Raw genomic sequence first — 6,508 nt, 5'->3', positions numbered from 1 at the left:
GATAACATGCAGTGTGGTGTCACACTCAGAAGATAATGTTGTCGGTTCTCTATAAATTATAAACAGTTGCTCACGATTAAGATGGAAAGGAACAAACCATCAGAATAGTCGTAGTGTAATTAAGTATTAGTTTATCTTGATTAATAAATTACACTGGTACACTCTAAGTGTATTGAGTAGAACCATTTTAGGTAAGTTCTTTTTGTACTAACTTAATAAAAGAACTAGACCTTAGTTATTATGGAAGTGTGTGCTCTTAATCCTAATATAATAACAAGCACATATATTTAATGTTTATTTCTTTGACTTATCAAAGGGTGAGGTTTAGCTCAATAAATCAATATGCCCGATAAGTTGGGAAATGATATTACTTATAGTGTGTATTGTTGATTATAGAAGGAATCTGTGTCCTAGTTATCTAGGTTGAAAATGTCCCCAAGAGGAGCTCATAAGGATTGTCATGTTAAACCCTACAGGTGGACTTAGTCCAACATGATAATGAAGTTGAGTGGTACTACTCTTGGAGCTAGATATTAATTAAGTGAGTTATCAGTAACTTATATAATTAGTGGACATTTGTTATCTTAAACACAGGGAGACTAACACACTCATGATAAGAAGGAGCCCACAATGTAATTTGGGATTGGTGCGGTAGTGCGATAATAACTCTGTAGTGGAATGAGTTATTATCGATGAACTTGAGTTGTGTGTTCGGAGCGAGTACGGGATACTCAAGCTCATCGGAAGGCCAAAACTAATTTCTCCTCTAGGTCCCTGTCGTAGCCTCATTATAGCCTCAAGTCAATCCAAATGTAAGGCTCTTCTTGGTGTCCAAGAAGTGGGTCTGTCCAATGCTTGGTGACCAAGCAAGGGCCGGCCACATCCTCTTCTATAGGGGTCGACCCTTTGCTTGGTGACCAAGCATGAAGGGGTCTGCCACAAGATTAATTCAAATAGGAGGGTTGTTTTGAATTTTTAAAATCTTCTCTTTGTAGAAAACTATAAGTTTTAAAAGAGAGATTTTAATTTTTTAAAACTTTCCTTATTTGAATTAGGTCACATGTTTTAATAGAGAGTTTTAAAAGTTTTAAAACCTTCCTTTTTTAACCATCCTCATGGTTTAAGAAAAAAGGAAGATAAGTTTTATAATTAAAATTTTCTATCACCGTGTTAAAAAAGGAAATTTTATAAGAGAAGTTTTAAATTTTAAAACATGGTTTTATTTTTTAGAACTTTCCTTTTTTAACTCCTACTTTAGGAAAGAGAGCTTGTAAAATTTTATAAGAATTTTTCTTGTAAAATTTTATTAAAAAATAAAAATTCTTTTCCTCTTATAGGGGTCGGCCACCCTTGCTTGGTGCCCAAGCAAGGTGGCCGGCCATGTTTAAAAAATAAAATCATCATCAATTAATTTTGATGATTGATTCAATCAAGAGGAAAGAAAAGGAAAATTAAAAGGGAAAAGGAAAAGCTAGAGGAAGATTTTAATTTTTGTAAAAACTCTTCCCTTATTTGCCTTGGGCAAGTAATATAAAAGAAGGGGTGAGGGGGCTTCATGAGACACAATTCTTATTCTTTTTCTTGGAGGTCTCAAGTGGCCGACCCCTCTCTCCCTTCTCTTTTCCCTTTTGCTCTCTTCTCCTTTGTGGTGGTGGTGGCCGGATTTTAGAAGAGGAGGAGGAAGCTTTTGGGTAGTGTTTATCTTGGAGGATCGTCGCCCACACGACGTCCAAGGCGAGGCGAGGAATACGGCAGAAGATCTTGAGGTCATTATCTTACAAAGAGAATGTATAACTAGTAGTTTTCTTCCGCATCATACTAGTTATTTTTCTTTGTATGAATTCTAAATACAAGAGGCAATTAGATCTACTTTATTGAATTTATTTTTCGAGTTTGTGTTTTCTTCTTTTTCGAATTTGTGATTCGATTGTTCTTTTTGGTTAACCTAGAGTTATTTAAGGAAATTAAATATTAGCTTTCCTTAAAAGGCTTTGCCTAGGCGGTGGTGGTTGCTCCCATATCCAAGAAGGTTATGTGCCTCGCCATGCAGTCCTGGAAGCCAATTTTGGAAATTAATACTTAATGGAATTAATAACTTAGGTAGATTTGAATCAATAGTGTTAAGTTCCGCTTGCGATTCAAATCTAAACCATTAAGAACAAATAAGTTAAATTTGGAATCAATGATGTTAAGTTCCGTCTGCGATTTCTAATTTAATTTCTAAAGAACACAATAGGTTATTTGAGGAAAGGTTCGACACTTGTACAAAATTTTTGTACAGTGGAACTGGTACGTTTTCCTAGGACTAACCAACAATTAGTATCAGAGCTAGGGTTTGGCTCTGTGTGTTTAGAATTCAAATAGGTTATGCACATGTCATACATAATTTAGGCAGGATAATAGTAGGATGTGTTAACTCTTTGTTTGCAGGCTCAAACTATTATGGCTTATTGATGTTGTGTGTGATTGGACCCTTGGACATGTCAAGGGCAATATTTTGTGTGTGCATGATTGTATGTAACTAATACAGCAGGAGCTGTATTAGCCCTAGGATTTTAGAATTTTATTTTCGATCTAGATTACATGTGCATTCCCTCGTTGAATATAGGATCGATATATGTAAAATTCTATTTTTGTCGCAGATCGGATTCTTGCGAGGCGTGGTACTTTTGGAGCACCAGAGGCGCATCGGAATAAGAAGCAAGATGGATGCGACGACTCGACCTGATGGCCGTGGCTAAAGATGGCAGCAGCTAGGGTTGGTGCACATGGAGGACAGTAACAGAAAAAGGCCATAATAGTTGGAAAATAATTTCCATATTTATTGCTTTTATTTACTGTGATGTGTGTGTATGCATGTGATGTATGCTAGGATAGTTTAAAATTCCTCACTTTAAATAACTAAGTGGGAGAGGGATTTATTTTAATAAATTCCACGGTCTCCATTACTGGTTTGTAAGTGAAGCAAACAAACTTGTGCGTTGGCTCTGAGTGTCTTCCTCCATATCGGATGAGTTTGTTTGTGAATCACTAGATCAAACTTCCATTTTGGATGACTATAGGAAATTAATTAAGAGCGTATGATCTTCCCCCATCGGAAGGGGTACAATCTTATTAATGGACTTAGTGTCAAGTAATGGTATACACTTAGGCACGTCTAATAGTATCCTCCCCATCGGAGTCACTGCTATTATTTGTGTGACCGAAGGAAACCAACTATTAATTTTATTTGTCAAAAAGTTAGGTTGACAAGATAATAAAATTAATGGGTTATACCCTCCTTTTACAAATGTTGAATTTGTATACGTCCATACTATCGTGACATACAAATTTCATGGTGTTTTGAGGTGTTGGTTAATTTAAAATAGTATTGTTTGAGGAATCAATATTATTCTAAATTTAGAGTCCTGACCAAAGTTATTTTTGTGATTCTTAGGATGACTTTCAACCCACTGGTCATTATACTGAAAGAGAACAAACTTACTGGACCTAACTACATAGATTGGAAAAGAAACCTGGACATTGTCCTTACTGCTAAAAGCTATAAGTTTGTACTGACTGAGGCTTGCCCTGATACACCTGACGGTGACTCTACCCCAGAGGAGATTGGGTATCATAAGAAATGGGTAAAAGCTGATGAGATGGCGCGATGTTATATTTTGGCATCAATGTCAAATGTATTGCAACATCAGCATCAAGATTTACCAACAGCTTATGATATAATGAACAATCTCAAAGAACTCTTTGGGCACCAGAGTCGAACTGCTAGGCAAGAAGCAATACCTGTAACTGGTGATGACTAAAAAAATGAAGGATTCCATATTCCGAAGAAGCAACTAATTCTACAAGTGCATCACGATGATCTTTTAAATTGCCCGTTTTAGTAAGAGAAACTAACACCTATTGGTGAACAAAAAGGACCAATAAAGATTTGTAACACCATGGTGTATGTCAAGGAACACAGATAGCACAGAAATAAAAAAGTATCGAGGTTGAGATTCTAATTAACCTGCATACAACGAAGAATAATTTATGGTAGACAACACCTACGATTAAGCCCTTTCACTATGTAATTAGTAGGGTTTATCAATAGATCTTCCTTGAAATACCAAGCATCAAGCTGAAATATCTCCATTCTCACTCTAGGTTGAAACCAGTTAAGCTCACCTGATAGATAAATTATTGACCTTCTCACAAGAAAATAACAATAGTGCATATTTAGTGGATTATGATACCAATACCTTTGAAACCAGCAACCATGATAGTGGCAAGAAGTCCACCATCATTAGCTTCATGAAGTTACCAAAATAAAGTAAATAGTCATATATATAAATCATAAATAAAGTTACCAAACTAAAAATTCTAATTGTCAACCCAAATCCCATCACAATCTCCATGAATACAGGGTGGTTCATTGTCATCAGTTTCGTTAATATCTATTGATGACATCCATTTTGTGAAGCATTGGTAGTGAATTGAAGGATCACCCAACTTATCATCAGTGATGTATTAAAAATACTCTCTATTTGTCCTCGACCGCAATGACAATTCTAAGAAATGCAATGTTGAATATCAATTACATGAACAATTACCTATTGGTTAAGACAAGGCACTTTGAGAGATTGCTTCGGAATTGAGTGGCAACAAGGGACATAGCCTAAAAAAAAGTTCCGACTAAGTATAAAGTTATAATCACATCTTGTGGAGTTTAAAAGTATAAAGATAAATTTAACATGGACCTGATGCATCGCAACATAAGCAAAACCTTTTTGTAGGAAAACCCTGCGGCCAGCAAATAATTCTGGCACTTCTTCAAAGGGTGCCTGCATGTAGACACAGGTCAGTAGAAACTAAGGAAACATTGTTGTAGTAAAAAAGAGAGTTTAGACTAAAAACAAGTAGATAAATGGTACCTTAAAAAAGAGTGTATCAGCTGCAAAAAAACAATAAAAATGTGTCAAATTACTAGACATAATAGTAAAAGCTATAAATGATTGAGAAACTGGTATCTGTGTTACTTTTAAACAGAACAAAACAATTTATAATCAGTTCCTTGGAATTTGATAAGAAGATAAATTGACAAATATATATTGCATCACAAGAGTTTTAAGATGACTTATTGAAGTTCAATCTTGCCCATTACTAGTTACTAGTAGCATCACAAATGTAAATCTGATAGGTAATGACATACCATTCAACGGTTGACCAATAGAACGTGCAACTTGGTTCAATTTTTCCTTTACAGTCTGCAATGCAATAAAAAAATATTTTCCTATAAGTACTAAAAGACATCCTAGATAAAACCATGGCCAAAGAACATGAGAAAAATGCATCTCGATAGAAAGAGATGTCTAAAAATTTGTAGTATTGTAATATGACCAGAAATATGGTGCATAAATTTGCAGTCATACCCGAATTCTGCATGACTAATAGCCTTATAGGGTAGCTGAAATTCGGACATGAGTGACCTCTACGAGCAATAGAACATAATTTTGGTAAATGAAATTAGATAAGACCTCCAAACCTCATACAAGGTATCCAGAATATACCTATGACTCGGGGCTTTCTAGTCGGAATCGATAGTGGAAAAGAGAAGTCTCCATGGAAAGAAACAATTTCCTTAATTCATCCCTAGGAGGTGAAGGAGATAACACTCAGAAAAGATAGTGTGATATCAAAATAAAACATGACCATAAAAATCAAAACCTACATTCTACAATATGCAAGACGGAGAACGAAGTGTGAAATGATGTCTTTGTTCATGACCTCTGATGGATCTTGATGCCTCATATGTGCCCTCTATAGTTCAGTTACCTAATTTTCCCAAAATTAAACATATATTTAAAAGTAAAATGAGCGATCCAAAGAAAATCACATGCAATACCAATTTCTCCATCTCTTCGGGCCTTTTTCCTCGGGGCAAACCATCTGAAATACCCTGCAGGACTTCATGAAAACAATCGAATATAAGTTACCAAAAAAGCCAAACAGACGCAGGATAGGGAAGTTGATCGAGGAAGGGGAGGTATACAACGAACCATGAACCCTAGAAATGGGAAAAGATGAGGTTTTGCAAGGTACCTCGGAGGAGATCTATGGTGTACAGTTCAAAATCTTCCATCCGGACCTCGAGGGAGTATACAACGAACTACAAACCCTAGAAATGGGAAAAGATGAGGTTTTGCAAGGTACCTCGGAGGCGATCTATGGCGTAGAGTTCAAAATCTTCTAGCCGGACTTCGAGGGAGTATACAACGAACCACAAATCCTAGAAATGGGAAAAGATGAGGTTTTGTAAGGTACCTCGGAGGCGATCTATGCCGTAGAGTTCAAAATCTTCCAGCCGGACCTCGAGCGCAGGCGCGGAGCGGTAGAAAGAGAGTTTAGCCGACGTTGTCGAGGCGGCAGCATGAGTCGATTCCCTCTGTGATCGAACAATCTCCATTCCCTACGTCTCTGAATGCTCCGGAAGCTGAGGACTCGGGGGTTATTCGTGTGAGGGTTTGGC

The 6,508-nt window shown here is 36.6% G+C and overlaps 1 long non-coding RNA gene across 1 annotated transcript; it reads right to left on the bottom strand.

Annotated features, from left to right (window-relative positions):
* Positions 1–4,737: 4,737 nt before the first annotated feature.
* Positions 4,738–5,253, bottom strand: LOC122011516. The gene is made up of 3 exons (XR_006119959.1): positions 5,192–5,253; positions 4,914–4,933; positions 4,738–4,823 (listed from the first exon to the last, which is right to left on the bottom strand). It is a non-coding gene; the product is annotated as an uncharacterized LOC122011516 (long non-coding RNA).
* Positions 5,254–6,508: the final 1,255 nt, after the last annotated feature.

Source organism: Zingiber officinale, chromosome 8A (genome assembly GCF_018446385.1).
Source record: "Zingiber officinale cultivar Zhangliang chromosome 8A, Zo_v1.1, whole genome shotgun sequence".
Taxonomy (NCBI): domain Eukaryota; kingdom Viridiplantae; phylum Streptophyta; class Magnoliopsida; order Zingiberales; family Zingiberaceae; genus Zingiber; species Zingiber officinale.
The sequence above is the reverse complement of the archived record's forward strand: the minus strand, read 5'-3'. Positions and strand labels throughout refer to the sequence as shown.